Source organism: Camelus ferus, chromosome 27 (genome assembly GCF_009834535.1).
Source record: "Camelus ferus isolate YT-003-E chromosome 27, BCGSAC_Cfer_1.0, whole genome shotgun sequence".
Taxonomy (NCBI): Eukaryota; Metazoa; Chordata; class Mammalia; order Artiodactyla; family Camelidae; genus Camelus; species Camelus ferus.
The window spans coordinates 12,091,578-12,111,881 of NC_045722.1; the positions used below are offsets into that span (position 1 = coordinate 12,091,578).

Sequence of the window (20,304 nt, forward strand, 5' to 3'; positions counted from 1 at the left end):
TCATAAACAGAGGAATCTGGACACAGAACACAGAGGAGAGGCCATGTGAAGATGCAAGGAAGGACTGGGGTGATGCAGCTCCAAACCAAGAACCCCAAGGACTGTCAGCAACCACCAGAAGCTAGGAGAGAGGCAGGCCCAGACTCTCCCTCAGAGCCCTCAAGAAGGAACCCACCTGCCGACACTTGATTTCAGACTTCTAGCCTCCAGAACTGTAGCAGAATAGGTCCACATTATCTCTCGTGACTCAGCAGTTCCACATCTCTGTCCTTTAGAGGCTGAAGAGACCCTCTGCCACACCTTCTCCAAAGGTGCCTTTGTTACCCAGACAAGATCCAACCAATACAGACTGTAATCAGCTAACAACATGACACCCGCAGGCTACTTGCTAACACCGGACATACTGTACTCTATGCACAAATATTCACTGGCTTAGCCTCTTTGCCTCTGTGGTTCAGCTATCAGGACCATCCTTTACTCTCCTGTTATCAAGAAAGTGAGGGAGCCCAGAGACCGAGATATTGTGGGGCGGGTGGGGAGGGCCCTCTCTTCCTTACAACCTAGAGGATCCCACTGGCAAGTTTCAACACATATGTGGGTCCCACGGCAAATGCTTCTTAAGGAAGACCAAACCAAAATCCTAAAGGATTTCTCTCTTCCAATTCCAGTCTGGTTGAAGTGGATTTTGATTAGGTTCAGGACCCAGAGTGAGAAAGCCCAATATCAAGTCCTGGCCCCACCAGTCCTGGTGCTTGTCCTTGGGCAAATTTCTTACTTTCTCTGGACCTCATCTGCAAACTGAAGGTGTTAATGCAGAGAATTTTGAAAACAACCCCTGGCATAGAGTAAGAATCTCCAAAATATTAGCTATCCCACCACCACTGTTAAACTCCCCTCCATTTTGCCTTAGTAAATGCCCTAATTGGACGGGTAGAAATTACCACAAAAGATACTCTTTCCCAGCTGAGACAGAGGCCTCATCAACAATGAAATAACTAGAGGATCCACTGCTTGGGCCTCCTCCAACAAGTTTAAAATTAATCCCAGGACACACTCTGGATTCTTCTAACACGGAGCCACATTAGACTTAATAAACTGCTGGATAACAAGCATTCATCATCAAGCTCCATTAACAGTTGCAAGATGTGTTCTTGTTTCTGTGCTAAAAGGGGTCTGACGCGCACAGCCTGGTCCCCTCCTTCTGATACATGCAGATGCCCTCTCTCCTGCCGAAGGGCCCCTCCTTCCTGAGGGGAGACTGTTCCTTCATCCGTACCTCCTTCCTGAAGGGAAATCCACCCTTGCCTGGCCCGGCTCTCCTAGCAAACCTCTTCAATGCCTTGAAATAAAACCCTAAGCCATTATTTCAATGCCTTGAAATAAAACCAGGGGAAAGGGAGTGGGAAGGGATAAATTTGGGAGTTTGAGATTTGCAAATGATAATCACTATATATAAAAATAGATGAAAAACCAAATTTCTTCTGTATAGCACAGGGAACTATATTCAATATCTTATTATAACCTTTAATGAAAAATATGGAAATGAATATATGTATATACACATATGCATGACTGGGACATTATGCTATATACCAGAAATTGACACATTGGAACTGACTATACTTCAATAATAAAAAACAAAACAAAACAAAAACAACAACAATAACAAAAACCCCCTAGGCCGGCACCATAAGCCTCAGGCAGGCATCTGTCCTCAAAAACGGCCTGTGAGTAGTGTCAGGAGGACAGCAGAAGTCCACGGCATGTTGCCGACAAAAACCTCACGTCATCCTAATCTGTCAGCCTTTTTGGTGGCAGTTTAAAGTAGTCAACTCTAAAAGTAGGCAACATGACACCTTTGGGGAGAAAGCAGGGAGGAAAAGGGCCAGTTTTTTCCCCCTTTATCTGCCACTTAACTAAAGAAATCAGAGCTTTTGTAAGAAAAAAAAAAAGTCACTCTGCAGACGAGGAGAAACAAGCCTGGAGCAGACTGCTAGAACAAAGCCCACCACCTGACTTGAGGTGTTTCTCTGCATTTGATAGGTCCTAGTCTACCCAGAACTGTGCTCTGGGCCGATCTGGGCGCCATTCTGACCTCACAGTGAGATTTAAATTCCTTGGGTGAGCGCCTTTGCCAGCAGCTCACAGAACTGCATCTCAGCACAGCCAGGCTGTTCCAGTCCTGCGTGTCCTTTTTGCAAGGAGAGTTCTGTTGCCTGAGTCTTCAGGGTAACTGGTTTGAAATCCTCCTCCAACCCCGACCTCACCACCTCCAGCCCCAAATGATGGAAAGCCCTGGCAATGACAGGGACAACCTCGTTTTCAAAAGATGCCAAGAGACATTGATTGATTGTTTAATTTTTGAACATTAAGCATCAAGTACCTAGACCCTGTCCTTCAGTAGATCCAACCAGGGAGCAGCCCTGGGGGTTTAGGGCGGGGTTGTGGTGCTGGGACATAGCTGGTGGCAGGAAGACTGAAAGCAAGATCTAGTCCCAAGGCTCTTACAGAACAGGTCCTATAAGGTGAATGGACTGTTGTCCTAAGTCACATACAATTTGGTAAAGAGAAGGGAATTTACAGATAATTAAATGCACTTACGTTAACAACGTGCTTGGCTGTATTCAAACTTAAGATCTTGAAATTGCCTTTTTTGCGCAAACTCACTCATGTGGTAACAGGGTAACAGTTTTATTTAACCATATTCTTCCACAAAGTCATAAGGTCACACACTCCACATGCTGAAATTTCAGAAAATGTCGTACAAGGTTCTGGTAAAAGGAAAGTCACCCTACATGAGAGAATGTGAACCTTATGTTTAAACATCAGAAATGGCTACTAACCCATGGGCTTTCACAAAAGAAAGTCACTAAACTAAAAATAGCTAGAGATTGAGTCACCAGTTAGGCATGCACATTTAATTGAGCACTTCTATATGCCTTTACGAAAATACTGAAAAGGAGCTGGCCTCTCCCATTAGCAAATAGACTTGCTCAGAGAGCAGTGCTTTCTACTGGAGGACAATGGGTAAAGCACTCAATAAAATCCCAAGCAAAATTGCTTTTTCTACCATCAAGAAACCATTCAATCCATACCTGAGAACAAATCCAAAATCCTAAGCCAGGTGTTCCCTCTACAGAGATTCTAGAATTTTCTAATAGGACAGATACCTTAATGGAGAGATTTGATAGCTCTAAACATTGTGTTTAAAAGCACACTGTAATTAAATTTTGTAATATCAAAAGCAAAATCTCAGTTTACCAGAACCCAACAAACCCAAAGCCTAGTTTACTGAAATTTTTAAGAGACAGGTACAACTAAAGAGATGGGCATCTCCAGATTTACTGCACAGAAGACGCTTTTGGGACATATGCTGGGAACAGTAAGGATCCCATTCAGTCTTCTATGTCTGCACACAAGCTTCCAGAAGGAGGAAACTGGGGGATAGGGGCTGGAGGGCAAGACCCAGAGCCTGGCACAGCCCTTGACTGAGGAACCACTGACCCCAAGGAACTTACTAAAGCAGAGAAGGTTTCACCCAGAGCTGCAACAGAAAAGGCCTTACAGCTACCTTCAGTTAACGAGAAAATAAAAATAATCAGGAGTCCCTACTCCTGAGCATTCTGGTGTCCTGAGGGCCCAGAGCCAGATCAGTGCACTAGCACTTGGCTAATACACACACTTTAAAGCTGTAATGGGAGCATTACCGCATGTGGCCCTTTATAATTCTGACACTTGCCTTTCACCATGGCAGGCAGCAAGAAGACCCCAGCAACAGGTTAAGCCCCTTGTCCCTCCTCTACGGAGAGATACTTCTGCCCTGGGCAGGGCTGAGCTCCTCTGCTGCTGGCCTCCCCCAGCTCTGTGGCTCTCTGATGATGAATTCTGCCGGCTGTGAGAGCAGTAGCTCCCCTCCGGACTCGGCCTAGAAAGCAGGAAAGGTTCTGGCCTTCCTTTCCTTTCGAGACAGAGAGAAGGTTCTAGGGGCAAGAGCATAGACAGTTTGCATGAATGTTAAGGCATGCTTTACTTATCTCTGTTTTATATACCTCGGGCGCCCTGGGTAGAAACTGGATCTCCTGCCTGCTTGGAGCAGTAGGCTGAAAGGTCACGTGGATTCCACTGTGACAAGTGCCCTAAGTCCTAGAAGACAGACTCCACCAGCTACAAACAGATAAATACGAAGGACCGATTCACTCTCAGGCCCTGTAGGCCAAAAATGAAAGACAGGGTATTGCCAGATAGTCACCCTTTTAAGGGGGGCTGAACAAGCCAGCCCCAATCCTGGGCCTCTGGGAAACCCCCTACTCAGCCTCTGCCATCAGTCCTGAGATTCTGAGAGCTAACCAGACCCTTGCCTCCAGCTTCTAGGTCACAACCCAAGTGGAAGGACCCAGACATGCTGGATTCTGGATGTCAGAAGAGGGAGGGGATCCCTTTTGTGTCTCCACACAACTTGCTTCCAATGGCATCTGGAGTTATTCTCCCCTCTGAGCATGCTGTGCTGTGCAGCTTGGGGCATATCACTTGCCCTCTCTGGGGATTCTGAAGCTTACCCTAAGAGCCCCTATGGTGTAATCAAACGACAGAGATTTTATTTTTCTCTCCTAGTTTATTGAGATATGATTGACATACAGCCTGTGTAAGTTTAAGGTGTATGGCATAATGATTTGATTACATACATCACAAAATGATCATCACAAGTTTAGTGAATATCCATCATCTCATATAGATACAAAATTAAAGAAATAGAAAAAAACTTTTTCCTTGTGATGAGAACTCAGGGTTACTCTCTTAACATTCATATATACCATACAGCAGGGTTAATTATACCTATCATGATGTGCATGACATCCCTAGTACTTATTTATCTTATAACTGGAAGTTTGTACCTTCTGACCACCTTCATCCAATCCCCTGCAACCCCCTGCTCTACCTCTGCCTCTGGTAACCACAAATCTGGTCTCTTTTTCTATGAGTTTCTTTCTTTCTTTCTTTCTTTTTTTTCCTTTTTCTTTGTTTTTGAAGTCAAATTGACCTACAACACCATGTTAGTTCCTGTTACACAACAGAGTGATTCAATATTTCCATACTTTTCAAAATGATCACCAGGATAATTCTAGTTACAATATGTCACCATACAAAGGTATTACACAGTTATTGATTATATTCCCCACATTGTATGTTTCATAGTTGTGACTCATTTATTTTGCAACTGGAAGTCTGTACTCTTAATCTCTCTCTCACCTCTTTCCTCCCTCCACTCCCTTTCTTTCCAGCAGCCACATGTTTGTTCTCTGTATCTATAACTCTATTTCTATTTTGTTATATTTGTTCATTAGTTTTGTTTTTTTAGATTCCACATGTAAGTGAAATTGTACAATATTTATCTTTCTCTGTCTGATTTATTTCACTTAGCATAATACCCTCAAGGTCCATCCATGTTGTTACAAATGTCAATATTTCATTTTTTATAGCTGAGTAATATTCCATTGTGTATATATGTTAAATCTTATTTATCCATTCATTGACTGATGCGCACTTAGGTTGCCTCCACATCTTGGCTATTGTAAATAATGCTGCAGTGAATATAGGGGTGCATATATCTTTTCTAATTAATGGGGTTTTTTTGATACATACCCAGGAGTAGAAATGCTGGATCATATGGTAGTTCTATTCATAATTTTTTTTGAGGAATTGCCATTCTGTTTTCCACTTGGCTGCACCAATTTACATTCCCACCAACAGTGCACAAGGGTTCCCTTTTCTCCACATTCTTGCCAACACTTGTTTGTTATTTTTTGACAATAACCATTCTGACAGGTGTGAGGTAATATCTCACTGTGATTTTGATTTGCATTTCTCTAATGATTAGCAATGTTGAGCATCTTTTCATGTGCTTGTTGGCCATCTATGTGTCTTCTTTGGAAAAATGTCTATTCAGATCCTCTGCGCATTTTAAAATCGGGTTCAAATGACAAACATTTTAGAATCACAGGACTTAGGTTTGAGTAACCTGGGGTGTACTACCTAAATTTTATGAACGTTTACTTTTTCTTCTATAAAATGGGGTAGGGGAGGTTACATTACAGGCCATTGAGGGAAAGAAGCTGATGAAAGTATGTAGGTTTTAAAAAAAGGTTTATAATTAAAAAATGCAGATATATTCAAGATAAGGCTTATAAAATACTTTGAGCTTTTAGGGGAAATATGCCTCATTACCTATTTCAAGATTATAAAAATGCTGGTTTTAAAGAAACAGCTAGGGAATTCTAAATGTGTGAAGAACATGGGAATTGTTCCCCAGGCAGTCTTGAGCTTGACTTTATCAGATCCTTCTGCTAAGGACACTGAAAATCTAGAAAAACAAAAATCCAAAGGCTCTGAGATGAAAAGGGCAGTCTTCTGGGTTCATATATTTTGAGGTCTTAGCTGCATAGATGGCTTTTCCAAGTAAAGAGACAGAAGTAGGTTCACACCCTCAAACGTTCCTGCCTCCCCATGCAGCCAACACAAACATCCCACTGTTGTTCTGGGCCTTTCTCCCTTGTGCCTCCCACTTGGGAAGCGAGCTTTCTCAGCCTTCTTTAAAGCCCCAGGGCAAGTCCCAGCTGTCACCCCTAGTCACCCAGCAGCCTTCTTCCTTTGGTTTTTGTCTAAATTTTGCCTGAATCAGGCAGGCATTTGCTCTGAGTCCATCTCCATCTCCCTCTGCCTCACATGGAGCAAAGACTCAGCCACGAGCTCTCTTTATAGGAGTTCTTCCTCTGCCAGGCTTTCCCTCTATGTATCGGTATCAATCATCAGCTTCCTGGGAGGCGAGGAACCAGCCATCAAGGAAGATTACTTAATTGGAAATGAAGGAAATGCTTCTCCATGATTGGAAAAGAAAGTGATCCTGTTTCCTCCAAATTGATTTACTTGTATAAGTTGGGAGCACCCTCATGGATAAAACAGTGGTTTGTAAACTAAGAGGACAGACCACCCTCCAAAAAGTGTGTCAGTATCACTGGGGGGATATTTGTAAAACTATACACTCCCTTCTGACTCTCTACCCTGCTCCCCACGGACACCAAAGGCATCAGCTTCACTGTAAGTTCTGTGAGGACTATGAAAGAAGTATAATACATGGCACCCGGGAAATAATTAAAAACAATGCAAACCCATGTATAATTAAGTATGAAATCCTGAAGTTGCATATATAATACTAGAGGAATTCAAACAAAGGAGGCAGAAGGAAGAAAGAGGTGGGCTTGGATGGCTGGAGAACCACGGGAAGGGATGGAAAAGGAGAAGGGGGAAGGAGGTGTGGGTGCAGACCTCAGGCTGGGCTCATAGGCTGAGCCAAGCTGGTGAATGCTGGGCAGTGAGGAGACTGGCAGGCAGGGCAAGAGGGACGGGTTTGGGAGCAGTGGGAGTGAGTCATTGTGGAAGAAGCTTCAGGGCTTTTCTTCCAGGGGGAATTCCAGACATCAGCCTGGAAGATGGCGCTATAGTGGGGCTCACCGAGGCGGCCCACTGGGGGACTGACATGCCGCAGAAGTTGTGAGAAGCCTTTTTTTGGCTTGTGCAATCTCACCCATGGAATGTTAGACAAACGTTGTCATTCACCATCTGAATGTCACCCCTATCCCCCCATGGTATCCAAGTAGTTTTTGTACAACCTGCTGAACGATACAGGGACACTCATCTGAGGGCCAGCCCCTCCAGGCCCTGAAAATCCAATACTTTCTCATAACTAGAAAATCTGCAAGCCTTTTCTCCACATGAAAGTGATGATTCATATACCCTTAATCTCTGTTGGGGATTTTGGTCTACGTCCTTCTAATTGAATCCTCAGTGTAAAATTCTACGCAAATTTAAATTTAGGGCGTGGACCACGGGGTGGGCCCTCTGTAAATATTTATTGATTGACTGAGCCTGTGGAAAAGGTCTGACGTATTACCATTCTGATCCCTTGGGCAGAATTTTCTCAGGTGGAGATTATTACATTAGGCAGAGAAGTATGGGCCATTATGAGTAAGTGCCACCCTACTGTGGGTCAAGAGAAAAAAAGCTCAGTGTGCCCTGGGCTGGTAGTTGTTTTGGATATTTTAAAGAACATCTTGAAGTTCAGGCAAATAATTATCCATCTGAACTGAAAGTTTTCCACTTTTCATCACTCAGAGAAGCTAATGTCCAATGCCATATTTCTTTTTGCCTTTTCCCCTGTTTGTCTAAAGGTTCAAAGAGTTATAAATCCACCTCGGAAACAGCTCACAAAAAAGAAAGAGAATTCAAAGCAAAAACTGGGCTGTTCTATGTAGCAGAAGGAAGGGAAAATGCCCAAAGGGTTTTCAATAGGCAGAAAACTACCCATTGATAGTTGGCATTCAGATAAATGCCGAAATGCCTTTGGAAGACCCACGAGTTCTGCTTTTCACTCCAAAATATCCAATGCCACAAAATTGTCTGTGGCATTTTCCATCTGACATGAGCTTATTTGATTCAGAAAAAATAAATCTGAATACAATTAATCCTAGGTTAACATAGATTAAGAGGTTAGTGGAATTAAAAATAGGGATCTAAGAAAAATAGAAAAATCCTTCCTCAAATATCTGTGGTATCTGAAACAGGTTTGTATAAACAGGTCAGATTAAGTGTTGTTATAAAGATTCCTATTCCACTGAGATGCTTTCTGTGGGTATGTCCTGATGGCGGTGTAGAGAGGCCACTCACAATACGGTGGACAGGCTTTGGGGACAGATAGGTCTGGCCTGAATCACAACTCTACCACTTGCTGGTTGTATGACTTCGGACAAGTTTCTTAACCTCTTTGCACTTCTGTTTCCTTACCCATTAAAATGGGGATGAAACGAGTGTTCTGCTATTACGGTAAAAATTTAAAGTGCAAACACAATGACTTAGCAATGGTATATTCACCAGAGAAGGCAGAACAGAAGCTTGCTTTATCCAATAAGACTAGAGGGTCCCAGTGTGGGCAGAGTCAAATGTTTGGGTTTTCAAGCCTGGTTAGTCCAGTTTTTGGACTTGCCTAGGAGTCATCACTGCCAACCTCCATTTAACCATCTTCTGTAGGTGACAAATAGATCACACATGTACTACATGTTTCTTAGCTTGTCTATAAACCCCTTTCCCCCTGAGAAAATATTGTTTGTGAACCACAGGTTGAGGATCAAAGACCCTCATCCTGGGATCCAGGAAGTGCTCTCTGACTGATGCTAACTAACAAGGCATCACATCTTCAAAAGGAAGGAGTAGAACCAGACAAAAATAAAATTCCTATTTGTGTAGCACTACAGTTTATCAAATGCTTATGATTTAATACATTACCTCAGTTCATCCTCAAACATGTCACAAAGTGCACTGGTGTTGACAGTGGAGCCCAATACATAATTTACTGTTTGTAAAGTGTGTCCTCAGACATTACCTCATTTGGTACTCATTTGGTTCTGAGAGTTATTATTCATGCAAATGAGGAGTCTGAGGCCTGCAGATTCCACCCGGTGCCAGGCCTGGGAAAGGCTCTGGGAAAGGAACGAGGCACCTGCCATCTTGGAACCCCTTCACAGAGCTGGATGATCCTGACCCCTTTCGCCCTGTTGACAGATGCTCTGGAAGTCCTCTCCCATCCAAAGACAGCCTTAAAGAAATTTGCATTCCTCTCACAAGCTCTTTGGTGGCAAAGTCAAGATTTCTCTTGCAATTGCAGTGTAACTCCAGCTTTCTACGTAGAGTCAATAGACTGCTGGGTGATATTAATGATAGACCAAGGGAAAGGGACTGCTTTCTAAATTGGGAAAAATAGCCTTGGCTATAATCTACTTGGCATGTCCCATCATCCTGCTATTTAGAAGGGCACATTTTTCAGTGTCATCGACAAGAGTGAGTGAGCACTCCATTTACATGATCAGAATAGAAAAGGGAATCGCAGCCAGGGTATTTGGAATCTGAGAAGCTGAAGTCGACAGTGTGAATACAGTCTAGGCCACACAGGGAGCTAGGGGTGAGGGGCTGGGAGCCCAGCAGGCATTCATGGAAAGCCACCTCTGGGCCAAGGATGGGGCCAACAGTGGGGCAGACGATATCCAGGCTCCAGGGGAGAGCCTGATGGCAGAGTGTTTACTGAACAAATGAAAGACTCCAGTGCAATCATACCATCCTAGGAATACTGTGTTTCCCTCAATTTTTAGAATGCAGTAATGTCATAATTGGATACTTGAGAAAAGTTAATAGGATGCTAAACAATACATGTGGAAATCTGCTAAAATGCCTAGATGCCTCTGTCTGACGTTAGATTCCTACACTGAGGTCTTTCAGACTCGCGCTAGCAGTCCCCCTCTAAGGGGAAAAAACAGTCCCACCAGATCCCCTGGGGACTTTTGGTTTGATTCTTAAATTTAAATTGAATTACTTTTATTCAATTATTATTTACTATAAGATTTCTTAAACTAGACATAAACTTCTTTTGGCACTTTTACAATTATGGAGACTAAAACCAATGTACAAATAAAATACAAATAAAACTACCCAAACAGTGTAAGTCAGATTAACTACAGTAACGGAATGAGGCTGATGCCATTTTTCAGATTTCAAATCCCTGCGACAATGTCAAGTGCTCCCACCCGCTTCTGGGCAGATCCTGTGAGGACCACGCGCAGTGTGGCGACCTCAGGGTTCTCACGCCCCTTTCCCCTGCTGGGACTGCTGCTGCAGCCTCCATTGCACACTTGGCTTCACCTGACGCCATCTCATCTTCTTCATGCTAAGTCCCTCTCCATAGTTTTCTCTGTAGCTGGTACACCTGGCTCTAACTCATCAGAAATTCACACACAAATAAGGGGCGCTGAGGTGGTGTGGCTGGACCCTGATACAATTAGGTTAATCTTAGTGACCCAGCATAGGCTTTTAAAATATTTCCAATTATCGTTAACATAGAAACCAAAAAGTCTAAGCGTTCTTAATTTAAGGAGCACTTGAAGAAACTCAAGAATATATCCTTGGCCTTGGATTGGGAAGTACCCCTAACATAAGAAGCAATGTCATGGTGCTACTGGTGGAGAGCAAACTGTGCCATGGAGACTCAGAGGAGGAGTCCCATTATATCTCAGAAACAATATGAGCCACCACCTGACATACTGAATCAAGACTTTAATAAGCTTAAGCATACACTTCAAATGACGTGTAAACACATCCCGTGCAAGAGCCTCAGCCCCACAGCTTGCTGAGATCCCGCCTAGTCTCCCCTACTCCTCCTCGTCCTTCAGAGCCACAACGTGGCACTTTAGACATGAGCAAATCCAGACTTCACCAAGTCCAAGAACAACTTCCAATATCAGCTCACGTCACTACAAGATGCTACAGTTGCGTATCGATATCTTGTAGTCTGTACCACCTGAAAAAAAGCTGGGCACAACACCACACCAAGTGATGCCACAGCTAAATGAATGGCCTGGTTTCCCAGCAAGGGAACAGCTGGCACTGTTTAGGGAAACTGAAAAAGTGGAACCTTCCTTGAAGACAATCCTCTGCTTCAGGCCCTCTCATACGCCATGATTCAATTTCCATTAACTCAGCCTTTTCATCAATCTAAATATGTTCTGTTTAGAAGGTCACTCTTTATTCTGGGATACTGACCTTCCCACATTTTTGATGTTAAAACATCTTTTCTTAAATGATGGCCATGATGGGAGGTGACAGGGCTTTTTTGTTGCCTTATTTGAAAAGCTTGAAATTTGGCAATCCTATGTTGGACTTCCTGACTTTTTTTTTACTGCTCTCACTGAGATGACTAAGTAAACAGGACACAAATACATGCCTGGAGCGACTGTGCAGACTTGGGGAGGGGGATGTTTTTCAAAGCTTCTATCTCTTCTACCCTAGAGAGACTGGAAAGAGGCTGACTGATAACATCACCTCCCTCTCCTCCTATTACATAACAGAGCATCTATGGTACAACTGATTGATAACGTGGACGTCCAGCAATGAGCAAAGATCAGAAAGTAATAATGCTAGATTAGACTGGCTGAATAACATCTTGAAGATTTAATTCAATTTCAAGGTGACTCTAAATTAGACTCGGAGGTAAATAAAAGCAAGATGAAAATTAAGGCACATTTGAAGAAAAGAGAGAAACAAAACAACAGGCAAGATCTCAGAGCCACAGAAGACCATAAGAACATGTTTAAATCAGTGTGGTTACACAAAACATAAGTGCAGCCCTAGACAGGTTACACAAGAACCCCTGTACTCTTAGGGTCATCACCAGTGAAAGCTCAGAGAGGCCGAGAGAGGGTCAGAGACCCTGGAAATGCTCAAGTGATATGGAGAATGGGAAACACGCCTAAAGAGAGCAACAAAAATCATATTCCCAAATGTCTGGGAAAGATGCTTCGCAGAGGTGCAGGTGTGAGAGCTGGTTTTTCCTGGGGTGAGAGAAAGGAAGGGGTGGGGCATTTAACAAAGCTGTCTGAACAGAAAGTCCCATCAAGAAGGGCAGGGTTTTTTTTTTTTTTTGGTGCCCAAAAGAGAGGAGGACAAACAGAGCCAGGGCTGGGGTGCAGGAGACAACATTAGCTGTGGGAGAGATGCTCAGGTGTATCAGGAAGGCCAGGAGCTTTCTCTGGGGCCCAGCAAGAGAACAGCTGGCACTGTTTAAGGGCACATTCTGTCCAAAGGACAAGCAAAGGGCCTAAGGTCCAATGCTCCTCATTTTCCAATGCTCCCACTCTCCCTTCATGGATGACCTTCAGGAGAAACCCTGCACCTCACCCACACTCTTCTCAGGCTCAGAGCTGCAGGACGTAGAGAAGAAAAATATTTGCCCTCAAATACCCACAAAATGCTTTAAGATCTCCATGTGAAGCTGTTGCCTAAATAAAACTGGTTCTTAGCAGACTTAGAAAGAGAAAACAGATATCTAAAATAGGCTACCTTCATAAAAAATGACGTGGAAGCTCTTTCCATACTGCAAAGAAACACTACGTGAAAAAAGGCAAGGTTCCAAATAGATGTATAGTATGCTACCATTTGCATAAAAGGGAAAGATAGTCCTAATCAATTTGCTAATAGACATGGTATCTTGGCTGTGAACAGAATATCTCTGCAGGATAGAGAAATCAGTAACACTGGTGGCTCAAAACTAGGTGGCAGGAGTCAGGGGTGGACAGAGATGTATTTACTACCTAACTTTTGTGCCTTTTGAATATTTTCTTTCATCATGTAATGCATTAACTATTAAAAGTTTTTGAATTAAAAACATTGAAATTTTTTAAATGTAAAATAAAAACAAAATGGTCTTTATGCAACAAACCAAACATGCTTGTTAATCTGGACAGCTGTCTTCCTGGCACACACCAGATGCTCAGTTTGTTGAACTTAATGAACCTCCACTTAAAGACAACAAAAGAAAAGCAGAAACCAGGCAAACCCAAGGGTGCCAGTGTTCTAATTCTCTAATAAGCTCTTTATCTGTCTGCTACTTAACTATCACCAAAAATCAGAAAATGGGTCCTCGTGTAACAAGCCCTACACCTAACTGGGTCCAGAGCACAAGCTTCACAGATAACAATAGGTCCAATCATCCGTCCACACCAGCCATTTTATAAATAGAAAATGTTTCATCCAAAAACATGATGCCCTGGAACCAAGACAACAAAAACAAACGTGCAGAAATGAAAATGATCCTTGACGAAGATAATGCCAGCATCTGCAGGGTATCAATATAGAAATAGAAGCATGAAGGTTAAAAATGTCATGTACTGGCCTAAAAGGTTGGAATATGCAGAGTCACTATAAAATCCTAAAATCCTAAAGCCAGAGCACATCTAGAGGCAGCCTGAACTCCCTGAGCTTGGTTTCCGGGGACAGTGTTGTCCAAGATGAAACAGGAAGGCTTACAGCCCATGCCCCAGTTACCTACACTCTTAAATTGGACAAGGAGTACTCAAAACCCATACTGCAATAAAAATCGTAAGGTTCTAAGCAGTAGGTCATAGCAGAAATTTTGCTACGTGAAATTCCATTATACTGGAAGGCTCTCTCTCCTAGGACTTTTCAAAGAGCCCGGTTTGAGGCAAAAAATAAGACAGACTTCACCCCAGTCTTCCGTAGGACCAAAGAAATTGTTTCATGCTCTGGGCAGGAGCTCGGGGCAAGGGAAGTGAGGAACCACTATACTCTCTGTGGGCCCTACCAGAGATTCCCAGGAGAAAGGTGGAAGCAGAAGAAATAAGGAATAACAGCAAATGAGAAGCCCTTTCACCAAGACGTTATGAGAAAAGAGAGCCAGAGAGAGAGAGAAAGGGGCTCATGTTAATACAACAAGAAACTAAAACAGTTATTCTAAGATGGCTGAGCTCTAGAATGTCCTAAACAAAAAACCCAACTCAGAAGGAGCTCAGGAAGGTGCTAATTGATGAATAGTGATCATCTTTGGTTCATTCTAGAAAATGTAAAAACAGAGACGGGAAAACCAAAAGTGACCAGATTCCCACAATAAATAAAGGTGAGACGTACCTTCTAGTTAAAAGGGAACTGGATGGCAAACTGAGAGTAGATATTTGTCAGACTTGTGAAGGTGATAAAGGAAATGAAGGTGAAAGTAAAAAGGAAAGGGAATTTCCCCCAATAAAACGAGAAGAAAAGCCTGTTCCACTGCACATCGTGCCATCTGGTTTATTTCAAGCTCAAGAAAAGAACAGGGGTTAAAATGCAGTAAAACCAGTGAACAAGTGAGATTACCAGCAAGAACTGGTCACACACTTGTGTTTCTGCCAGGCCAGGCAAGGCGCTGTTGGTGCTCCCCCTGCTCCAATGACTAAGTAACTTACTTAAATGCATTTGACACACGATCCCTGAACTTCCGAAAAGCACTTAATACCGTGGCTCATGAAATCTTAATCTAAAAATGTTCACCCATTTATAATCAAGCTGCATCACACTGACAACTGGGAAGGAGGGCTTGAACAGAGGAATAGCTATTTGGAAGGATGCCATAGAGACTGGTATCATCAGGGACATTGTTTATCACTTTGAGGGATTTTCCCCCCCTTTTTAGAGAGAATGAGATTTGGAGTCTAAAAAGGGCATAATTACAAGGGGAGTGCTAACAGAGAAAACAAATTACCTGATTCAATACAAGACAGAAAAATCAGAAATAAAATGCAGTGTAACTCGGAAAACCCTACAGATGTCTGTGCTACAATGAAATCTGCAATATAGTTAATAAACTAGGGGAAAGGAGGCAAGGGGAAAAATAGCTCCTGAAAGAAAATATTGGGTGGTAGGTAGGAAGAAAAACTATAAGGCAACAAAAGATTGTATTTAGCAAATCCACAGTGGTTACTGTGTGCCAGGCACTGTTCTAAATGCTTCAGATACAGTAATCCTCAAAACAATCTTCTAAGCACCATTATTATTCCTGTTTTATAGGTGAGTAAACAGAGGCGCAAAGAGGTTAAGTAACTTGCCCAAGGTTACAGCTAGTAAGAAGCAGGGCTGGGATTCAAATCCAGGCACTCTGGCACCAAAATCTGTGCTCTTAATGTCTCTGCACTCCCCTAGAATTTGAACACTCAGAGTGAGATAAGTAGGCTAGGAGTAAAATACAAGTCATGCACTGGCTAGATCCAGGGTCAACAGATCATCCCTTAGTCATGGCTCTGTGATGACCCGCCAGTTCTGTGACCTCCCCGGGCCTTCACTTCCTCACCTGTGCACTGAGAAGAAAGATTAGATAAGCTCTGTCTAAGGCATCTTCAGCTCTAAAACAATGTCCATGCTGATGGTCAGCATTGTAGGGCCTGGTCTGTTTTCTGACTGGTTATTCAAAAGCTAATTCATCCTAAAACAGGCAGCGAGTTGTGTTAAGGTTCTTCCTCTGCCTCTTGACCTTCAGAAGATTATTATGTCCTCTCTATTCAGGCAAATGACAAAAGGTAGTGAAAGGGGTCCTGTAAGATTTCTCTCTTGGACTCTACTCTGGGCCAGATCACATTAACTCTGCCAAACCTACAGTCCACCCCCATCCCCCAGGCCCCTCTCATGAATCTGATCTTGGAATCTGCCTTTGGATCCAGTTACTGGAATGCAGGTGAAACTGACACAATGGAGGTGGAGCAACCAACCAAAAGAGAGGAACTGGGAAAATTCAGAGAGGCCCATGGCAGTTCAAATTAAGGAGTTTGAAGATGGCTAAATAAACCTTATCTTGGTGGTATGGTGCATTCTCTTTGCTAACACCTAGTCCTGAGAACTGAGACCACAAAATTCATTATGGATGAATTCAACACCCACTTTAAAACTAACGGACCCCCAGCACTATTCTTCTCAAGCTAGGCATTAAAGATCACCCGAAGTGCATCTGTGAGTGGAGAAGGGCCTTACAGATGGGTCATGCAGTCCTCCCTTGGGAGTCCTTTCTAAGCATCCCTGACAGGTGGCTGTCACCTGGCCTCTGCCCGGTCACTTCCAAGGTCGAAGTGCTGGCTGTCTCTCCTGGCAGGGCCTGTGCTGCTGGACAGCTCTCGCTGTTGGGAAAGCCCACGAAGCGCCTAGAACAGTGCCTGGAGTGGGGCCAAGCTCAATAAGTGGGCGCTGCCTCCCTATAGCTAGAATCCATCGGTTCCCCCTGGAGCCCAGAAACGCAGAGGCCCCTAGGATATTCGGGGCTGTAATCAGGCCCCTTGACCCTTTCTTTACAAGTGTGTATCCCGTACCTCCAACACAAAGCCAGCAGACCCCATCTCCAGATCCCCGAGGTCCCAAGAATGAGCACCGGTAGACGGATGGCTGGCTGGGAGGCCGCAGTCGGGGATGTCCCCAACCTCAGTACCTGAGGCTGGAGGGGACAAAGGGCTTTCAGGAAGGCGCATCCCACCCGATGCGTTCCAGGCTGCCTCCCTCCCCTCCACTGAGAGCCGGGCCTGGGGACCCCCGCGGCGCCAGGTGACAGGCCCCCGAGGATCCCGGGCGCGCAGGCAGCGGCGCGAAGGGCCGAGCCACGATAGAGATCGCGGGGCTCAGGGGTCTGGCCCGACTGATCCGAGGCTCGATCGCGGCTTAGCGGAGTTCTCTAGGCCGTGGCTTTACCTGTGCGTGGTTGACTACAGCGGCCCAGCTCGCCGTCAGTCAGGTTCCCTCAGCTCCGCGGTTGCCGGCGGCGCTCATGGAAATGCAGCCGGAACCCCTGGCCAGTGCAGCTCCCGCCGCTACCGGCCCCGCCCAAGCAACTGCCGCCACGCCCCTGACGACGGCTTCTGCCACGCCCCAACCACGGAAACTCGCTCGTTCATTGGGCGGCCCAGAAGCTGCTCTACGAGCCCAGCGCGGTCGCTACACCCAGAGGGTAGCCCATTGGCCAGCGGAGCTGCTTCTCAGAGTGGAGGCGAAGCCCTTAGCGAAGAGCTCCCCGACAATTGGTTATTCTTGACGTCTTAAGCCGGTCGGCCAAGACGCCAGAGGGTGAAGCCAGCCCGGAGGGGGCGGGGAAAAGGGGGGGGGCTAAAAGATGGTCGTGTTTGATGTTAATGCGAGTGCGGTGCAGAGAGGGAGGCAGTTGTGACCGCAAGCTGATTTTGGGGGCTGGGTAAGGTCAAGTGTCGTCTGGGGTTGGGAGGGGGAAGGCCGGCTGGTAGCTCAGCTGCTGGGTCTGATGGCTCCAGGCCGACCAATGGACTCACCTGTAGTCCAGGATACCGGGGGCAAAATTTGAGATTGAGCCTCGGGAGAGAGAAGGGAGGATAGTGAATCACCAAGCCGCAAGGAGAGGAAAGGATGTGGAGGCCTCTGGCCCCTTCCAGCTAGAAAAGAGTAATAGGGATGTGTCAGGCTGTGTGAACCTGTTATATTCCCACTGCTCTTTCAGGCCTTGAGACGACCCTTGCCCAGTTGGAGGCAGCATGGAAGAATGTAACCTTTGGAATCAGATCTAAAGTTGAGGTCCCTGTTGTCAAGTACAGGTTGCATGGCCTCGAGCAAGTCACTTTCCCTTTATGTATGCATCCTTATTTTTTTTCATTTGGCAACTGGGAGTAACAGTAGTTGATGATAAGATTAAATAACTCTGGTAAACACTAACAGGGCCTAGCACGCAGTGGACATTCAATCAAGACTGGTTGGTTCCCCACCCATTCACCCGTCGATTTATGGAATTTGGTCCAGTTCTAAAATTCTGTGAGTCTGAAACTGCTTTTACAATGGCATGTACTTTTACCAAGAATAGAACACTTGACTGGCTTGAAATGCAACTGCTTTACGGCAGACAGGGCCACCCTACCAAGGCACAGTAGGGCATGAAGAGAGACCAGGGCATGAGATGGGAATAGCAATTTAGCCAGAGAAGGGAAATGGCACTTGTAGCAATGTTAAATTTTTTCCAATATATTTCAGGATTATGACAAGGAAAAATGGAGCTTCCTTTTTGCTGTTTACCCATCCAAGGATCCAGTGGCTCAAGTTTCATGGAGTGCGACCAAATATCCCTTTGAAAGCTGATCAGCACTGGACCAGAAACCACTGCAGAAAATCTGTCAGGACCTCCTGAAACCCAGTCCCCATTGTGAAGGTATGAACAGGAATAGCCCCTGAAGCCTGAATTTAGCCCCATATTCTTAGGTCTGTCTTTGAGAGAACCCACACCCAGGGTGTCCTAGGGTGGAGGTGGAGGTGGAGGTGGAGGGAGAATCCTTTGCCATTGCTGTATTTTTCATTCGTTGTCATGTTACCTAAAGAAAGTTTTACCTCATCATTTAGTTATTTCTGTATATTCTGTTACATTTGGGGAAAGAAAAACCCAATCAAAGGATTTTAGTGTGGGCCCCCGATAGTTTTGACTCTTTGGGTTAAAATAGTTTGGGATTCCAGAAAAGAGCTTTAGATCTGTTGCCAGTGGGATGTGTGTGTGTGCACGTGTGTGTACATGCACTTGGTTCTGCTCCATAGTTTTCTACTTTTTTGTGTCTTTAAATAGTACTGCTTGGTGGCCGTACACATGTCTGCACACATGCCAGGGGAATAGGCCTGGCCCAATACAGGTTTTTTCCTGCTTGCACTTACTAAAGGAGACTAAGATGTCTTGTTAGGCCCTGAAAGGCACAAAGTGGCTCCTGAGATCCAGGAAGATTCCTCCAGCTTGATTCAGAGCCACAGAAAGCCACTGTTGGGAGTAAATTGCAGATGGACCTACCATTGTGCAAAGGGATTCCCCTTCCCCACCCATGTCAGGAACATAGTTTCAGCCAAGAGTTCCAGAAAGGGATGTCCATCTAGTTCAAGAATTCTAGAATGCAGTTGTGTCACCAAGGTTCAAAAAAAGGTGCAGAATGAGCCCAAGCAGAAGAGGAAGAGGGAAAGAACAGGTGCATCTTCTTCGCAGCTCTGGCTGGCTTAAATAAAGATCCACTATCCTCTGCAACACATAGAACCGTTTTCTTGTTGGTCTCTGGTTTCTGTCTATAAAGCATTTCTGTAGGAGGCCATTTAGGAAGCAGAATGGACTCATTTTTGCCTTTAGGCTTAGTACCCTGTCGGGATTGAGGATTTGGTGAGGCTTGGCCTAGGATAATGAGCAGTTAGGATATGGCTGTGAAGTACATTTCTGAAAGCATTAAGAGTGCCTTGTTATAAAGAACGAGGGACAGCGTGTGCACCCACTCATATTCGGGAATGACTACAGCTCCATCACTTAACTGAAGTGGCCCTAAACTCACCTGGGGCCTCTCAGCAGGATGTGCGAAAGTCCTCAAGGTCCTCAGAGAGACAGCAGGCAGCAGTTCAGAGCAGAGAGTAAGCTCTATTTATTCTCTTCTGGAAAAATCAGTGATTTCACTCTGTCATTTTCATTATTCTGTCTCTTTAGTGGAGGAGGGAAAGCAACAGGGTGCCTCTGCTGCTGGGGCTTGGATCCTGGCAACACCTCTCCCAGCCTTGTGACCCTGGGCAAGACCACTCCTCTCTGTGCCCCATTTCTTCTGTAAAATTCCGATGACAGTAATTGTACTTCCCTCTCGGGGTGCTGTGAAGAACAAATGAGTTAGTAGACGTAAAGTGCATCAAACAGTGTCCGCCGCATATTTAGCTCTTAACAAAGTTTTGCCATAGTTATTATAGGAGCCCGTTTAAGAACCTTTCTCCGAGTGCGGATTCATTTTCTAAGTTCTGTCCCTCCAAAGTAATGGTCACAGGATTCAGGATTTGTTTTTATATAGACTTTATTTTTTAAAAAATAATTTTAGATTTATAGCAAAATTGGGCAGAAAGTACAGAAAGTTTCCATTTACTCATCCCCCCAGCAGGTGCAGGATT

At 44.6% G+C, this 20,304-nt stretch overlaps 1 protein-coding gene and 1 long non-coding RNA gene across 4 annotated transcripts in view; one reads left to right on the top strand and one right to left on the bottom strand.

Moving 5' to 3' along the window:
• The window catches only part of ABHD2 (abhydrolase domain containing 2, acylglycerol lipase), an 89,798-nt gene extending 72,469 nt beyond the window's left edge, over positions 1–17,329 (bottom strand). Inside the window, exon 1 of the mRNA XM_006192568.3 lies at positions 17,092–17,329. The gene's annotated coding sequence lies outside the window, so the exon portion shown is untranslated. The remainder of the gene's footprint in view (positions 1–17,091) is intronic.
• Positions 17,330–17,457: 128 nt separating this feature from the next.
• Positions 17,458–20,304, top strand: part of LOC106730676 — a 37,978-nt gene continuing 35,131 nt past the window's right edge. For all 3 annotated transcript variants that reach the window (XR_004315539.1, XR_001367127.2, XR_004315538.1), the window contains exons 1-2: positions 17,458–17,587; positions 18,391–18,565. This is a non-coding gene — a long non-coding RNA (uncharacterized LOC106730676). The remainder of the gene's footprint in view (positions 17,588–18,390; positions 18,566–20,304) is intronic.